The sequence below is a fragment of the Atractosteus spatula genome, chromosome 10 (genome assembly GCF_055471065.1).
Source record: "Atractosteus spatula isolate fAtrSpa1 chromosome 10, fAtrSpa1.hap1, whole genome shotgun sequence".
In the NCBI taxonomy this organism is placed as follows: Eukaryota; Metazoa; Chordata; class Actinopteri; order Semionotiformes; family Lepisosteidae; genus Atractosteus; species Atractosteus spatula.
This window is the reverse complement of record NC_142715.1, coordinates 24,883,383-24,898,382: the sequence shown is the minus strand read 5'-3', so window position 1 is coordinate 24,898,382 and position 15,000 is coordinate 24,883,383. Positions and strand designations below refer to the sequence as shown.

At 52.8% G+C, this 15,000-nt stretch overlaps 1 protein-coding gene, 14 non-coding genes and 10 pseudogenes across 15 annotated transcripts in view; 1 reads left to right on the top strand and 24 right to left on the bottom strand.

Moving 5' to 3' along the window:
- The window catches only part of LOC148826073 (uncharacterized), a 588,722-nt gene that overhangs the window by 48,374 nt on the left and 525,348 nt on the right, over positions 1–15,000 (top strand). The gene's annotated exons all lie outside the window — the stretch shown is intronic.
- On the bottom strand, positions 71–189 carry LOC148826576 (5S ribosomal RNA; annotated as a pseudogene).
- Positions 727–845, bottom strand: LOC148826575 (5S ribosomal RNA; annotated as a pseudogene).
- On the bottom strand, positions 1,383–1,501 carry LOC148826574 (5S ribosomal RNA). Its single transcript, XR_016092856.1, has one exon. It is a non-coding gene; the product is annotated as a 5S ribosomal RNA (ribosomal RNA).
- Positions 2,039–2,157, bottom strand: LOC148826573 (5S ribosomal RNA; annotated as a pseudogene).
- LOC148826572 (5S ribosomal RNA) lies at positions 2,695–2,813 on the bottom strand. Its single transcript, XR_016091958.1, has one exon. It is a non-coding gene; the product is annotated as a 5S ribosomal RNA (ribosomal RNA).
- On the bottom strand, positions 3,351–3,469 carry LOC148826571 (5S ribosomal RNA). The gene has a single exon (XR_016091957.1). It is a non-coding gene; the product is annotated as a 5S ribosomal RNA (ribosomal RNA).
- On the bottom strand, positions 4,007–4,125 carry LOC148826570 (5S ribosomal RNA). Its single transcript, XR_016091955.1, has one exon. It is a non-coding gene; the product is annotated as a 5S ribosomal RNA (ribosomal RNA).
- On the bottom strand, positions 4,663–4,781 carry LOC148826569 (5S ribosomal RNA; annotated as a pseudogene).
- On the bottom strand, positions 5,319–5,437 carry LOC148826568 (5S ribosomal RNA). Its single transcript, XR_016091954.1, has one exon. It is a non-coding gene; the product is annotated as a 5S ribosomal RNA (ribosomal RNA).
- LOC148826567 (5S ribosomal RNA) lies at positions 5,975–6,083 on the bottom strand (annotated as a pseudogene).
- LOC148826566 (5S ribosomal RNA) lies at positions 6,621–6,739 on the bottom strand (annotated as a pseudogene).
- LOC148826565 (5S ribosomal RNA) lies at positions 7,277–7,395 on the bottom strand. The gene has a single exon (XR_016091953.1). It is a non-coding gene; the product is annotated as a 5S ribosomal RNA (ribosomal RNA).
- Positions 7,933–8,041, bottom strand: LOC148826564 (5S ribosomal RNA; annotated as a pseudogene).
- LOC148826563 (5S ribosomal RNA) lies at positions 8,579–8,697 on the bottom strand. The gene has a single exon (XR_016091952.1). It is a non-coding gene; the product is annotated as a 5S ribosomal RNA (ribosomal RNA).
- Positions 9,154–9,272, bottom strand: LOC148826562 (5S ribosomal RNA). Its single transcript, XR_016091951.1, has one exon. It is a non-coding gene; the product is annotated as a 5S ribosomal RNA (ribosomal RNA).
- Positions 9,729–9,847, bottom strand: LOC148826561 (5S ribosomal RNA; annotated as a pseudogene).
- On the bottom strand, positions 10,304–10,422 carry LOC148826560 (5S ribosomal RNA). Its single transcript, XR_016091950.1, has one exon. It is a non-coding gene; the product is annotated as a 5S ribosomal RNA (ribosomal RNA).
- LOC148826559 (5S ribosomal RNA) lies at positions 10,960–11,068 on the bottom strand (annotated as a pseudogene).
- On the bottom strand, positions 11,606–11,724 carry LOC148826558 (5S ribosomal RNA; annotated as a pseudogene).
- LOC148826557 (5S ribosomal RNA) lies at positions 12,170–12,288 on the bottom strand. The gene has a single exon (XR_016091949.1). It is a non-coding gene; the product is annotated as a 5S ribosomal RNA (ribosomal RNA).
- Positions 12,826–12,944, bottom strand: LOC148826556 (5S ribosomal RNA). Its single transcript, XR_016091947.1, has one exon. It is a non-coding gene; the product is annotated as a 5S ribosomal RNA (ribosomal RNA).
- On the bottom strand, positions 13,482–13,600 carry LOC148826555 (5S ribosomal RNA). The gene has a single exon (XR_016092854.1). It is a non-coding gene; the product is annotated as a 5S ribosomal RNA (ribosomal RNA).
- Positions 14,138–14,256, bottom strand: LOC148826554 (5S ribosomal RNA). The gene has a single exon (XR_016091946.1). It is a non-coding gene; the product is annotated as a 5S ribosomal RNA (ribosomal RNA).
- Positions 14,794–14,912, bottom strand: LOC148826553 (5S ribosomal RNA). The gene has a single exon (XR_016092852.1). It is a non-coding gene; the product is annotated as a 5S ribosomal RNA (ribosomal RNA).

Below are 15,000 nucleotides of genomic sequence, written 5' to 3'. Positions count from 1 at the left end.
CAAGCCGCACTGCACGTGTGAACAGGGGAATGAGCGAGCGAGCGGGGATAGGGCGCCTCCTGCGCTTAAAAGCTTACAGCACCTGGTATTCCCAGGCGGTCTCCCATCCAAGTACTAACCAGGCCCATCCCTGTTTAGCTTCCGAGATCAGACGAGATCAGGCGTGCTCAAGGGGGTGTGGCCGGAAGCAAGAGCAAGGCTCGCTGGCACCCTTCTTATAGAGAGGACAGCTCCGTCACCTCTTTTACGACGCTGCTTTTTTTCCCTTGCGTTTTTCTCTTCTTCCCACGTTCTCTCTCTTCACTGCCTTCGTCCCCGCTCTATTTCACTTCAGCCTTTCACTCTTGCTTCCTTCCAATGAGGACGGAGCTGCGGGAGAAAGGGCGCTATAGAGGATCGCTGTGGAGAGCTGCTGCTGTGCTTTGACATCTGAGCTCTGTGGAAAACGATCTCAATACAATTCTGAAAAACGCGACTCCCCGAACGCCAGCCGAACAAGTCTCCACAGCCGAAGCGCTGTGTCTCTTTTCAGCTGGCGATAAACCTTTCCTCGATCCTTTGCGGACTTGTAAAACTGTTCATGATCAGAATAAAAAACGCTCACGCTAATACACAAGCACCCGTGTCTCGCCAAAGCTGACAAATAAACAGACGGACAAGCCGCACTGCACGTGTGAACAGGGGAATGAGCGAGCGAGCGGGGATAGGGCGCCTCCTGCGCTTAAAAGCTTACAGCACCTGGTATTCCCAGGCGGTCTCCCATCCAAGTACTAACCAGGCCCATCCCTGTTTAGCTTCCAAGATCAGACGAGATCAGGCGTGCTCAAGGGGGTGTGGCCATAAGCGAGAGCAAGGCTCGCTGGCACCCTTCTTATAGAGAGGACAGCTCCGTCACCTCTTTTACGACGCTGCTTTTTTTCCCTTGCGTTTTTCTCTTCTTCCCACGTTCTCTCTCTTCACTGCCTTCGTCCCCGCTCTATTTCACTTCAGCCTTTCACTCTTGCTTCCTTCCAATGAGGACGGAGCTGCGGGAGAAAGGGCGCTATAGAGGATCGCTGTGGAGAGCTGCTGCTGTGCTTTGACATCTGAGCTCTGTGGAAAACGATCTCAATACAATTCTGAAAAACGCGACTCCCCGAACGCCAGCCGAACAAGTCTCCACAGCCGAAGCGCTGTGTCTCTTTTCAGCTGGCGATAAACCTTTCCTCGATCCTTTGCGGACTTGTAAAACTGTTCATGATCAGAATAAAAAACGCTCACGCTAATACACAAGAACCCGTGTCTCGCCAAAGCTGACAAATAAACAGACGGACAAGCCGCACTGCACGTGTGAACAGGGGAATGAGCGAGCGAGCGGGGATAGGGCGCCTCCTGCGCTTAAAAGCTTACAGCACCTGGTATTCCCAGGCGGTCTCCCATCCAAGTACTAACCAGGCCCATCCCTGTTTAGCTTCCGAGATCAGACGAGATCAGGCGTGCTCAAGGGGGTGTGGCCATAAGCGAGAGCAAGGCTTGCTGGCACCCTTCTTATAGAGAGGACAGCTCCGTCACCTCTTTTACGACGCTGCTTTTTTTCCCTTGCGTTTTTCTCTTCTTCCCACGTTCTCTCTCTTCACTGCCTTCGTCCCCGCTCTATTTCACTTCAGCCTTTCACTCTTGCTTCCTTCCAATGAGGACGGAGCTGCGGGAGAAAGGGCGCTATAGAGGATCGCTGTGGAGAGCTTCTGCTGTGCTTTGACATCTGAGCTCTGTGGAAAACGATCTCAATACAATTCTGAAAAACGCGACTCCCCGAACGCCAGCCGAACAAGTCTCCACAGCCGAAGCGCTGTGTCTCTTTTCAGCTGGCGATAAACCTTTCCTCGATCCTTTGCGGACTTGTAAAACTGTTCATGATCAGAATAAAAAACGCTCACGCTAATACACAAGCACCCGTGTCTCGCCAAAGCTGACAAATAAACAGACGGACAAGCCGCACTGCACGTGTGAACAGGGGAATGAGCGAGCGAGCGGGGATAGGGCGCCTCCTGCGCTTAAAAGCTTACAGCACCTTGTATTCCCAGGCGGTCTCCCATCCAAGTACTAACCAGGCCCATCCCTGTTTAGCTTCCGAGATCAGACGAGATCAGGCGTGCTCAAGGGGGTGTGGCCGTAAGCGAGAGCAAGGCTCGCTGGCACCCTTCTTATAGAGAGGACAGCTCCGTCACCTCTTTTACGACGCTGCTTTTTTTCCCTTGCGTTTTTCTCTTCTTCCCACGTTCTCTCTCTTCACTGCCTTCGTCCCCGCTCTATTTCACTTCAGCCTTTCACTCTTGCTTCCTTCCAATGAGGACGGAGCTGCGGGAGAAAGGGCGCTATAGAGGATCGCTGTGGAGAGCTGCTGCTGTGCTTTGACATCTGAGCTCTGTGGAAAACGATCTCAATACAATTCTGAAAAACGCGACTCCCCGAACGCCAGCCGAACAAGTCTCCACAGCCGAAGCGCTGTGTCTCTTTTCAGCTGGCGATAAACCTTTCCTCGATCCTTTGCGGACTTGTAAAACTGTTCATGATCAGAATAAAAAACGCTCACGCTAATACACAAGCACCCGTGTCTCGCCAAAGCTGACAAATAAACAGACGGACAAGCCGCACTGCACGTGTGAACAGGGGAATGAGCGAGCGAGCGGGGATAGGGCGCCTCCTGCGCTTAAGAGCTTACAGCACCTGGTATTCCCAGGCGGTCTCCCATCCAAGTACTAACCAGGCCCATCCCTGTTTAGCTTCCGAGATCAGACGAGATCAGGCGTGCTCAAGGGGGTGTGGCCGTAAGCGAGAGCAAGGCTCGCTGGCACCCTTCTTATAGAGAGGACAGCTCCGTCACCTCTTTTACGACGCTGCTTTTTTTCCCTTGCGTTTTTCTCTTCTTCCCACGTTCTCTCTCTTCACTGCCTTCGTCCCCGCTCTATTTCACTTCAGCCTTTCACTCTTGCTTCCTTCCAATGAGGACGGAGCTGCGGGAGAAAGGGCGCTATAGAGGATCGCTGTGGAGAGCTGCTGCTGTGCTTTGACATCTGAGCTCTGTGGAAAACGATCTCAATACAATTCTGAAAAACGCGACTCCCCGAACGCCAGCCGAACAAGTCTCCACAGCCGAAGCGCTGTGTCTCTTTTCAGCTGGCGATAAACCTTTCCTCGATCCTTTGCGGACTTGTAAAACTGTTCATGATCAGAATAAAAAACGCTCACGCTAATACACAAGCACCCGTGTCTCGCCAAAGCTGACAAATAAACAGACGGACAAGCCGCACTGCACGTGTGAACAGGGGAATGAGCGAGCGAGCGGGGATAGGGCGCCTCCTGCGCTTAAAAGCTTACAGCACCTGGTATTCCCAGGCGGTCTCCCATCCAAGTACTAACCAGGCCCATCCCTGTTTAGCTTCCGAGATCAGACGAGATCAGGCGTGCTCAAGGGGGTGTGGCCGTAAGCGAGAGCAAGGCTCGCTGGCACCCTTCTTATAGAGAGGACAGCTCCGTCACCTCTTTTACGACGCTGCTTTTTTTCCCTTGCGTTTTTCTCTTCTTCCCACGTTCTCTCTCTTCACTGCCTTCGTCCCCGCTCTACTTCACTTCAGCCTTTCACTCTTGCTTCCTTCCAATGAGGACGGAGCTGCGGGAGAAAGGGCGCTATAGAGGATCGCTGTGGAGAGCTGCTGCTGTGCTTTGACATCTGAGCTCTGTGGAAAACGATCTCAATACAATTCTGAAAAACGCGACTCCCCGAACGCCAGCCGAACTGGTCTCCACAGCCGAAGCGCTGTGTCTCTTTTCAGCTGGCGATAAACCTTTCCTCGATCCTTTGCGGACTTGTAAAACTGTTCATGATCAGAATAAAAAACGCTCACGCTAATACAGAAGCACCCGTGTCTCGCCAAAGCTGACAAATAAACAGACGGACAAGCCGCACTGCACGTGTGAACAGGGGAATGAGCGAGCGAGCGGGGATAGGGCGCCTCCTGCGCTTAAAAGCTTACAGCACCTGGTATTCCCAGGCGGTCTCCCATCCAAGTACTAACCAGGCCCATCCCTGTTTAGCTTCCGAGATCAGACGAGATCAGGCGTGCTCAAGGGGGTGTGGCCGTAAGCGAGAGCAAGGCTCGCTGGCACCCTTCTTATAGAGAGGACAGCTCCGTCACCTCTTTTACGACGCTGCTTTTTTTCCCTTGCGTTTTTCTCTTCTTCCCACGTTCTCTCTCTTCACTGCCTTCGTCCCCGCTCTATTTCACTTCAGCCTTTCACTCTTGCTTCCTTCCAATGAGGACGGAGCTGCGGGAGAAAGGGCGCTATAGAGGATCGCTGTGGAGAGCTGCTGCTGTGCTTTGACATCTGAGCTCTGTGGAAAACGATCTCAATACAATTCTGAAAAACGCGACTCCCCGAACGCCAGCCGAACAAGTCTCCACAGCCGAAGCGCTGTGTCTCTTTTCAGCTGGCGATAAACCTTTCCTCGATCCTTTGCGGACTTGTAAAACTGTTCATGATCAGAATAAAAAACGCTCACGCTAATACACAAGCACCCGTGTCTCGCCAAAGCTGACAAATAAACAGACGGACAAGCCGCACTGCACGTGTGAACAGGGGAATGAGCGAGCGAGCGGGGATAGGGCGCCTCCTGCGCTTAAAAGCTTACAGCACCTGGTATTCCCAGGCGGTCTCCCATCCAAGTACTAACCAGGCCCATCCCTGTTTAGCTTCCGAGATCAGACGAGATCAGGCGTGCTCAATGGGGTGTGGCCGTAAGCGTGAGCAAGGCTCGCTGGCACCCTTCTTATAGAGAGGACAGCTCCGTCACCTCTTTTACGACGCTGCTTTTTTTCCCTTGCGTTTTTCTCTTCTTCCCACGTTCTCTCTCTTCACTGCCTTCGTCCCCGCTCTATTTCACTTCAGCCTTTCACTCTTGCTTCCTTCCAATGAGGACGGAGCTGCGGGAGAAAGGGCGCTATAGAGGATCGCTGTGGAGAGCTGCTGCTGTGCTTTGACATCTGAGCTCTGTGGAAAACGATCTCAATACAATTCTGAAAAACGCGAATCCCCGAACGCCAGCCGAACAAGTCTCCACAGCCGAAGCGCTGTGTCTCTTTTCAGCTGGCGATAAACCTTTCCTCGATCCTTTGCGGACTTGTAAAACTGTTCATGATCAGAATAAAAAACGCTCACGCTAATACACAAGCACCCGTGTCTCGCCAAAGCTGACAAATAAACAGACGGACAAGCCGCACTGCACGTGTGAACAGGGGAATGAGCGAGCGAGCGGGGATAGGGCGCCTCCTGCGCTTAAAAGCTTACAGCACCTGGTATTCCCAGGCGGTCTCCCATCCAAGTACTAACCAGGCCCATCCCTGTTTAGCTTCCGAGATCAGACGAGATCAGGCGTGCTCAAGGGGGTGTGGCCGTAAGCGAGAGCAAGGCTCGCTGGCACCCTTCTTATAGAGAGGACAGCTCCGTCACCTCTTTTACGACGCTGCTTTTTTTCCCTTGCGTTTTTCTCTTCTTCCCACGTTCTCTCTCTTCACTGCCTTCGTCCCCGCTCTATTTCACTTCAGCCTTTCACTCTTGCTTCCTTCCAATGAGGACGGAGCTGCGGGAGAAAGGGCGCTATAGAGGATCGCTGTGGAGAGCTGCTGCTGTGCTTTGACATCTGAGCTCTGTGGAAAACAATCTCAATACAATACTGAAAAACGCGACTCCCCGAACGCCAGCCGAACAAGTCTCCACAGCCGAAGCGCTGTGTCTCTTTTCAGCTGGCGATAAACCTTTCCTCGATCCTTTGCGGACTTGTAAAACTGTTCATGATCAGAATAAAAAACGCTCACGCTAATACACAAGCACCCGTGTCTCGCCAAAGCTGACAAATAAACAGACGGACAAGCCGCACTGCACGTGTGAACAGGGGAATGAGCGAGCGAGCGGGGATAGGGCGCCTCCTGCGCTTAAAAGCTTACAGCACCTGGTATTCCCAGGCGGTCTCCCATCCAAGTACTAACCAGGCCCATCCCTGTTTAGCTTCCGAGATCAGGTGTGCTCAAGGGGGTGTGGCCGTAAGCGAGAGCAAGGCTCGCTGGCACCCTTCTTATAGAGAGGACAGCTCCGTCACCTCTTTTACGACGCTGCTTTTTTTCCCTTGCGTTTTTCTCTTCTTCCCACGTTCTCTCTCTTCACTGCCTTCGTCCCCGCTCTATTTCACTTCAGCCTTTCACTCTTGCTTCCTTCCAATGAGGACGGAGCTGCGGGAGAAAGGGCGCTATAGAGGATCGCTGTGGAGAGCTGCTGCTGTGCTTTGACATCTGAGCTCTGTGGAAAACGATCTCAATACAATTCTGAAAAACGCGACTCCCCGAACGCCAGCCGAACAAGTCTCCACAGCCGAAGCGCTGTGTCTCTTTTCAGCTGGCGATAAACCTTTCCTCGATCCTTTGCGGACTTGTAAAACTGTTCATGATCAGAATAAAAAACGCTCACGCTAATACACAAGCACCCGTGTCTCGCCAAAGCTGACAAATAAACAGACGGACAAGCCGCACTGCACGTGTGAACAGGGGAATGAGCGAGCGAGCGGGGATAGGGCGCCTCCTGCGCTTAAAAGCTTACAGCACCTGGTATTCCCAGGCGGTCTCCCATCCAAGTACTAACCAGGCCCATCCCTGTTTAGCTTCCGAGATCAGACGAGATCAGGCGTGCTCAATGGGGTGTGGCCGTAAGCGTGAGCAAGGCTCGCTGGCACCCTTCTTATAGAGAGGACAGCTCCGTCACCTCTTTTACGACGCTGCTTTTTTTCCCTTGCGTTTTTCTCTTCTTCCCACGTTCTCTCTCTTCACTGCCTTCGTCCCCGCTCTATTTCACTTCAGCCTTTCACTCTTGCTTCCTTCCAATGAGGACGGAGCTGCGGGAGAAAGGGCGCTATAGAGGATCGCTGTGGAGAGCTGCTGCTGTGCTTTGACATCTGAGCTCTGTGGAAAACGATCTCAATACAATTCTGAAAAACGCGAATCCCCGAACGCCAGCCGAACAAGTCTCCACAGCCGAAGCGCTGTGTCTCTTTTCAGCTGGCGATAAACCTTTCCTCGATCCTTTGCGGACTTGTAAAACTGTTCATGATCAGAATAAAAAACGCTCACGCTAATACACAAGCACCCGTGTCTCGCCAAAGCTGACAAATAAACAGACGGACAAGCCGCACTGCACGTGTGAACAGGGGAATGAGCGAGCGAGCGGGGATAGGGCGCCTCCTGCGCTTAAAAGCTTACAGCACCTGGTATTCCCAGGCGGTCTCCCATCCAAGTACTAACCAGGCCCATCCCTGTTTAGCTTCCGAGATCAGACGAGATCAGGCGTGCTCAAGGGGGTGTGGCCGTAAGCGAGAGCAAGGCTCGCTGGCACCCTTCTTATAGAGAGGACAGCTCCGTCACCTCTTTTACGACGCTGCTTTTTTTCCCTTGCGTTTTTCTCTTCTTCCCACGTTCTCTCTCTTCACTGCCTTCGTCCCCGCTCTATTTCACTTCAGCCTTTCACTCTTGCTTCCTTCCAATGAGGACGGAGCTGCGGGAGAAAGGGCGCTATAGAGGATCGCTGTGGAGAGCTGCTGCTGTGCTTTGACATCTGAGCTCTGTGGAAAACAATCTCAATACAATACTGAAAAACGCGACTCCCCGAACGCCAGCCGAACAAGTCTCCACAGCCGAAGCGCTGTGTCTCTTTTCAGCTGGCGATAAACCTTTCCTCGATCCTTTGCGGACTTGTAAAACTGTTCATGATCAGAATAAAAAACGCTCACGCTAATACACAAGCACCCGTGTCTCGCCAAAGCTGACAAATAAACAGACGGACAAGCCGCACTGCACGTGTGAACAGGGGAATGAGCGAGCGAGCGGGGATAGGGCGCCTCCTGCGCTTAAAAGCTTACAGCACCTGGTATTCCCAGGCGGTCTCCCATCCAAGTACTAACCAGGCCCATCCCTGTTTAGCTTCCGAGATCAGGTGTGCTCAAGGGGGTGTGGCCGTAAGCGAGAGCAAGGCTCGCTGGCACCCTTCTTATAGAGAGGACAGCTCCGTCACCTCTTTTACGACGCTGCTTTTTTTCCCTTGCGTTTTTCTCTTCTTCCCACGTTCTCTCTCTTCACTGCCTTCGTCCCCGCTCTATTTCACTTCAGCCTTTCACTCTTGCTTCCTTCCAATGAGGACGGAGCTGCGGGAGAAAGGGCGCTATAGAGGATCGCTGTGGAGAGCTGCTGCTGTGCTTTGACATCTGAGCTCTGTGGAAAACGATCTCAATACAATTCTGAAAAACGCGACTCCCCGAACGCCAGCCGAACAAGTCTCCACAGCCGAAGCGCTGTGTCTCTTTTCAGCTGGCGATAAACCTTTCCTCGATCCTTTGCGGACTTGTAAAACTGTTCATGATCAGAATAAAAAACGCTCACGCTAATACACAAGCACCCGTGTCTCGCCAAAGCTGACAAATAAACAGACGGACAAGCCGCACTGCACGTGTGAACAGGGGAATGAGCGAGCGAGCGGGGATAGGGCGCCTCCTGCGCTTAAAAGCTTACAGCACCTGGTATTCCCAGGCGGTCTCCCATCCAAGTACTAACCAGGCCCATCCCTGTTTAGCTTCCGAGATCAGACGAGATCAGGCGTGCTCAAGGGGGTGTGGCCGTAAGCGAGAGCAAGGCTCGCTGGCACCCTTCTTATAGAGAGGACAGCTCCGTCACCTCTTTTACGACGCTGCTTTTTTCTTGCTTCCTTCCAATGAGGACGGAGCTGCGGGAGAAAGGGCGCTATAGAGGATCGCTGTGGAGAGCTGCTGCTGTGCTTTGACATCTGAGCTCTGTGGAAAACGATCTCAATACAATTCTGAAAAACGCGACTCCCCGAACGCCAGCCGAACAAGTCTCCACAGCCGAAGCGCTGTGTCTCTTTTCAGCTGGCGATAAACCTTTCCTCGATCCTTTGCGGACTTGTAAAACTGTTCATGATCAGAATAAAAAACGCTCACGCTAATACACAAGCACCCGTGTCTCGCCAAAGCTGACAAATAAACAGACGGACAAGCCGCACTGCACGTGTGAACAGGGGAATGAGCGAGCGAGCGGGGATTGGGCGCCTCCTGCGCTTAAAAGCTTACAGCACCTGGTATTCCCAGGCGGTCTCCCATCCAAGTACTAACCAGGCCCATCCCTGTTTAGCTTCCGAGATCAGACGAGATCAGGCGTGCTCAAGGGGGTGTGGCCGTAAGCGAGAGCAAGGCTCGCTGGCACCCTTCTTATAGAGAGGACAGCTCCGTCACCTCTTTTACGACGCTGCTTTTTTCTTGCTTCCTTCCAATGAGGACGGAGCTGCGGGAGAAAGGGCGCTATAGAGGATCGCTGTGGAGAGCTGCTGCTGTGCTTTGACATCTGAGCTCTGTGGAAAACGATCTCAATACAATTCTGAAAAACGCGACTCCCCGAACGCCAGCCGAACAAGTCTCCACAGCCGAAGCGCTGTGTCTCTTTTCAGCTGGCGATAAACCTTTCCTCGATCCTTTGCGGACTTGTAAAACTGTTCATGATCAGAATAAAAAACGCTCACGCTAATACACAAGCACCCGTGTCTCGCCAAAGCTGACAAATAAACAGACGGACAAGCCGCACTGCACGTGTGAACAGGGGAATGAGCGAGCGAGCGGGGATAGGGCGCCTCCTGCGCTTAAAAGCTTCCAGCACCTGGTATTCCCAGGCGGTCTCCCATCCAAGTACTAACCAGGCCCATCCCTGTTTAGCTTCCGAGATCAGACGAGATCAGGCGTGCTCAAGGGGGTGTGGCCGTAAGCGAGAGCCAGGCTCGCTGGCACCCTTCTTATAGAGAGGACAGCTCCGTCACCTCTTTTACGACGCTGCTTTTTTCTTGCTTCCTTCCAATGAGGACGGAGCTGCGGGAGAAAGGGCGCTATAGAGGATCGCTGTGGAGAGCTGCTGCTGTGCTTTGACATCTGAGCTCTGTGGAAAACGATCTCAATACAATTCTGAAAAACGCGACTCCCCGAACGCCAGCCGAACAAGTCTCCACAGCCGAAGCGCTGTGTCTCTTTTCAGCTGGCGATAAACCTTTCCTCGATCCTTTGCGGACTTGTAAAACTGTTCATGATCAGAATAAAAAACGCTCACGCTAATACACAAGCACCCGTGTCTCGCCAAAGCTGACAAATAAACAGACGGACAAGCCGCACTGCACGTGTGAACAGGGGAATGAGCGAGCGAGCGGGGATAGGGCGCCTCCTGCGCTTAAAAGCTTACAGCACCTGGTATTCCCAGGCGGTCTCCCATCCAAGTACTAACCAGGCCCATCCCTGTTTAGCTTCCGAGATCAGACGAGATCAGGCGTGCTCAAGGGGGTGTGGCCGTAAGCGAGAGCAAGGCTCGCTGGCACCCTTCTTATAGAGAGGACAGCTCCATCACCTCTTTTACGACGCTGCTTTTTTTCCCTTGCGTTTTTCTCTTCTTCCCACGTTCTCTCTCTTCACTGCCTTCGTCCCCGCTCTATTTCACTTCAGCCTTTCACTCTTGCTTCCTTCCAATGAGGACGGAGCTGCGGGAGAAAGGGCGCTATAGAGGATCGCTGTGGAGAGCTGCTGCTGTGCTTTGACATCTGAGCTCTGTGGAAAACGATCTCAATACAATTCTGAAAAACGCGACTCCCCGAACGCCAGCCGAACAAGTCTCCACAGCCGAAGCGCTGTGTCTCTTTTCAGCTGGCGATAAACCTTTCCTCGATCCTTTGCGGACTTGTAAAACTGTTCATGATCAGAATAAAAAACGCTCACGCTAATACACAAGCACCCGTGTCTCGCCAAAGCTGACAAATAAACAGACGGACAAGCCGCACTGCACGTGTGAACAGGGGAATGAGCGAGCGAGCGGGGATAGGGCGCCTCCTGCGCTTAAAAGCTTACAGCACCTGGTATTCCCAGGCGGTCTCCCATCCAAGTACTAACCAGGGCCATCCCTGTTTAGCTTCCGAGATCAGGTGTGCTCAAGGGGGTGTGGCCGTAAGCGAGAGCAAGGCTCGCTGGCACCCTTCTTATAGAGAGGACAGCTCCGTCACCTCTTTTACGACGCTGCTTTTTTTCCCTTGCGTTTTTCTCTTCTTCCCACGTTCTCTCTCTTCACTGCCTTCGTCCCCGCTCTATTTCACTTCAGCCTTTCACTCTTGCTTCCTTCCAATGAGGACGGAGCTGCGGGAGAAAGGGCGCTATAGAGGATCGCTGTGGAGAGCTGCTGCTGTGCTTTGACATCTGAGCTCTGTGGAAAACGATCTCAATACAATTCTGAAAAACGCGACTCCCCGAACGCCAGCCGAACAAGTCTCCACAGCCGAAGCGCTGTGTCTCTTTTCAGCTGGCGATAAACCTTTCCTCGATCCTTTGCGGACTTGTAAAACTGTTCATGATCAGAATAAAAAACGCTCACGCTAATACACAAGCACCCGTGTCTCGCCAAAGCTGACAAATAAACAGACGGACAAGCCGCACTGCACGTGTGAACAGGGGAATGAGCGAGCGAGCGGGGATAAGGCGCCTCCTGCGCTTAAAAGCTTACAGCACCTGGTATTCCCAGGCGGTCTCCCATCCAAGTACTAACCAGGCCCATCCCTGTTTAGCTTCCGAGAGCAGACGAGATCAGGCGTGCTCAAGGGGGTGTGGCCGTAAGCGAGAGCAAGGTTCGCTGGCACCCTTCTTATAGAGAGGACAGCTCCGTCACCTCTTTTACGACGCTGCTTTTTTCTTGCTTCCTTCCAATGAGGACGGAGCTGCGGGAGAAAGGGCGCTATAGAGGATCGCTGTGGAGAGCTGCTGCTGTGCTTTGACATCTGAGCTCTGTGGAAAACGATCTCAATACAATTCTGAAAAACGCGACTCCCCGAACGCCAGCCGAACAAGTCTCCACAGCCGAAGCGCTGTGTCTCTTTTCAGCTGGCGATAAACCTTTCCTCGATCCTTTGCGGACTTGTAAAACTGTTCATGATCAGAATAAAAAACGCTCACGCTAATACACAAGCACCCGTGTCTCGCCAAAGCTGACAAATAAACAGACGGACAAGCCGCACTGCACGTGTGAACAGGGGAATGAGCGAGCGAGCGCCTCCTGCGCTTAAAAGCTTACAGCACCTGGTATTCCCAGGCGGTCTCCCATCCAAGTACTAACCAGGCCCATCCCTGTTTAGCTTCCGAGATCAGACGAGATCAGGCGTGCTCAAGGGGGTGTGGCCGTAAGCGAGAGCAAGGCTCGCTGGCACCCTTCTTATAGAGAGGACAGCTCCGTCACCTCTTTTACGACGCTGCTTTTTTTCCCTTGCGTTTTTCTCTTCTTCCCACGTTCTCTCTCTTCACTGCCTTCGTCCCCGCTCTATTTCACTTCAGCCTTTCACTCTTGCTTCCTTCCAATGAGGACGGAGCTGCGGGAGAAAGGGCGCTATAGAGGATCGCTGTGGAGAGCTGCTGCTGTGCTTTGACATCTGAGCTCTGTGGAAAACGATCTCAATACAATTCTGAAAAACGCGACTCCCCGAACGCCAGCCGAACAAGTCTCCACAGCCGAAGCGCTGTGTCTCTTTTCAGCTGGGGATAAACCTTTCCTCGATCCTTTGCGGACTTGTAAAACTGTTCATGATCAGAATAAAAAACGCTCACGCTAATACACAAGCACCCGTGTCTCGCCAAAGCTGACAAATAAACAGACGGACAAGCCGCACTGCACGTGTGAACAGGGGAATGAGCGAGCGAGCGGGGATTGGGCGCCTCCTGCGCTTAAAAGCTTACAGCACCTGGTATTCCCAGGCGGTCTCCCATCCAAGTACTAACCAGGCCCATCCCTGTTTAGCTTCCGAGATCAGACGAGATCAGGCGTGCTCAAGGGGGTGTGGCCGTAAGCGAGAGCAAGGCTCGCTGGCACCCTTCTTATAGAGAGGACAGCTCCGTCACCTCTTTTACGACGCTGCTTTTTTTCCCTTGCGTTTTTCTCTTCTTCCCACGTTCTCTCTCTTCACTGCCTTCGTCCCCGCTCTATTTCACTTCAGCCTTTCACTCTTGCTTCCTTCCAATGAGGACGGAGCTGCGGGAGAAAGGGCGCTATAGAGGATCGCTGTGGAGAGCTGCTGCTGTGCTTTGACATCTGAGCTCTGTGGAAAACGATCTCAATACAATTCTGAAAAACGCGACTCCCCGAACGCCAGCCGAACAAGTCTCCACAGCCGAAGCGCTGTGTCTCTTTTCAGCTGGCGATAAACCTTTCCTCGATCCTTTGCGGACTTGTAAAACTGTTCATGATCAGAATAAAAAACGCTCACGCTAATACACAAGCACCCGTGTCTCGCCAAAGCTGACAAATAAACAGACGGACAAGCCGCACTGCACGTGTGAACAGGGGAATGAGCGAGCGAGCGGGGATAGGGCGCCTCCTGCGCTTAAAAGCTTACAGCACCTGGTATTCCCAGGCGGTCTCCCATCCAAGTACTAACCAGGCCCATCCCTGTTTAGCTTCCGAGATCAGACGAGATCAGGCGTGCTCAAGGGGGTGTGGCCATAAGCGAGAGCAAGGCTCGCTGGCACCCTTCTTATAGAGAGGACAGCTCCGTCACCTCTTTTACGACGCTGCTTTTTTTCCCTTGCGTTTTTCTCTTCTTCCCACGTTCTCTCTCTTCACTGCCTTCGTCCCCGCTCTATTTCACTTCAGCCTTTCACTCTTGCTTCCTTCCAATGAGGACGGAGCTGCGGGAGAAAGGGCGCTATAGAGGATCGCTGTGGAGAGCTGCTGCTGTGCTTTGACATCTGAGCTCTGTGGAAAACGATCTCAATACAATTCTGAAAAACGCGACTCCCCGAACGCCAGCCGAACAAGTCTCCACAGCCGAAGCGCTGTGTCTCTTTTCAGCTGGCGATAAACCTTTCCTCGATCCTTTGCGGACTTGTAAAACTGTTCATGATCAGAATAAAAAACGCTCACGCTAATACACAAGCACCCGTGTCTCGCCAAAGCTGACAAATAAACAGACGGACAAGCCGCACTGCACGTGTGAACAGGGGAATGAGCGAGCGAGCGGGGATTGGGCGCCTCCTGCGCTTAAAAGCTTACAGCACCTGGTATTCCCAGGCGGTCTCCCATCCAAGTACTAACCAGGCCCATCCCTGTTTAGCTTCCGAGATCAGACGAGATCAGGCGTGCTCAAGGGGGTGTGGCCGTAAGCGAGAGCAAGGCTCGCTGGCACCCTTCTTATAGAGAGGACAGCTCCGTCACCTCTTTTACGACGCTGCTTTTTTTCCCTTGCGTTTTTCTCTTCTTCCCACGTTCTCTCTCTTCACTGCCTTCGTCCCCGCTCTATTTCACTTCAGCCTTTCACTCTTGCTTCCTTCCAATGAGGACGGAGCTGCGGGAGAAAGGGCGCTATAGAGGATCGCTGTGGAGAGCTGCTGCTGTGCTTTGACATCTGAGCTCTGTGGAAAACGATCTCAATACAATTCTGAAAAACGCGACTCCCCGAACGCCAGCCGAACAAGTCTCCACAGCCGAAGCGCTGTGTCTCTTTTCAGCTGGCGATAAACCTTTCCTCGATCCTTTGCGGACTTGTAAAACTGTTCATGATCAGAATAAAAAACGCTCACGCTAATACACAAGCACCCGTGTCTCGCCAAAGCTGACAAATAAACAGACGGACAAGCCGCACTGCACGTGTGAACAGGGGAATGAGCGAGCGAGCGGGGATAGGGCGCCTCCTGCGCTTAAAAGCTTACAGCACCTGGTATTCCCAGGCGGTCTCCCATCCAAGTACTAACCAGGCCCATCCCTGTTTAGCTTCCGAGATCAGACGAGATCAGGCGTGCTCAAGGGGGTGTGGCCATAAGCGAGAGCAAGGCTCGCTGGCACCCTTCTTATAGAGAGGACAGCTCCGTCACCTCTTTTACGACGCTGCTTTTTTTCCCTTGCGTTTTTC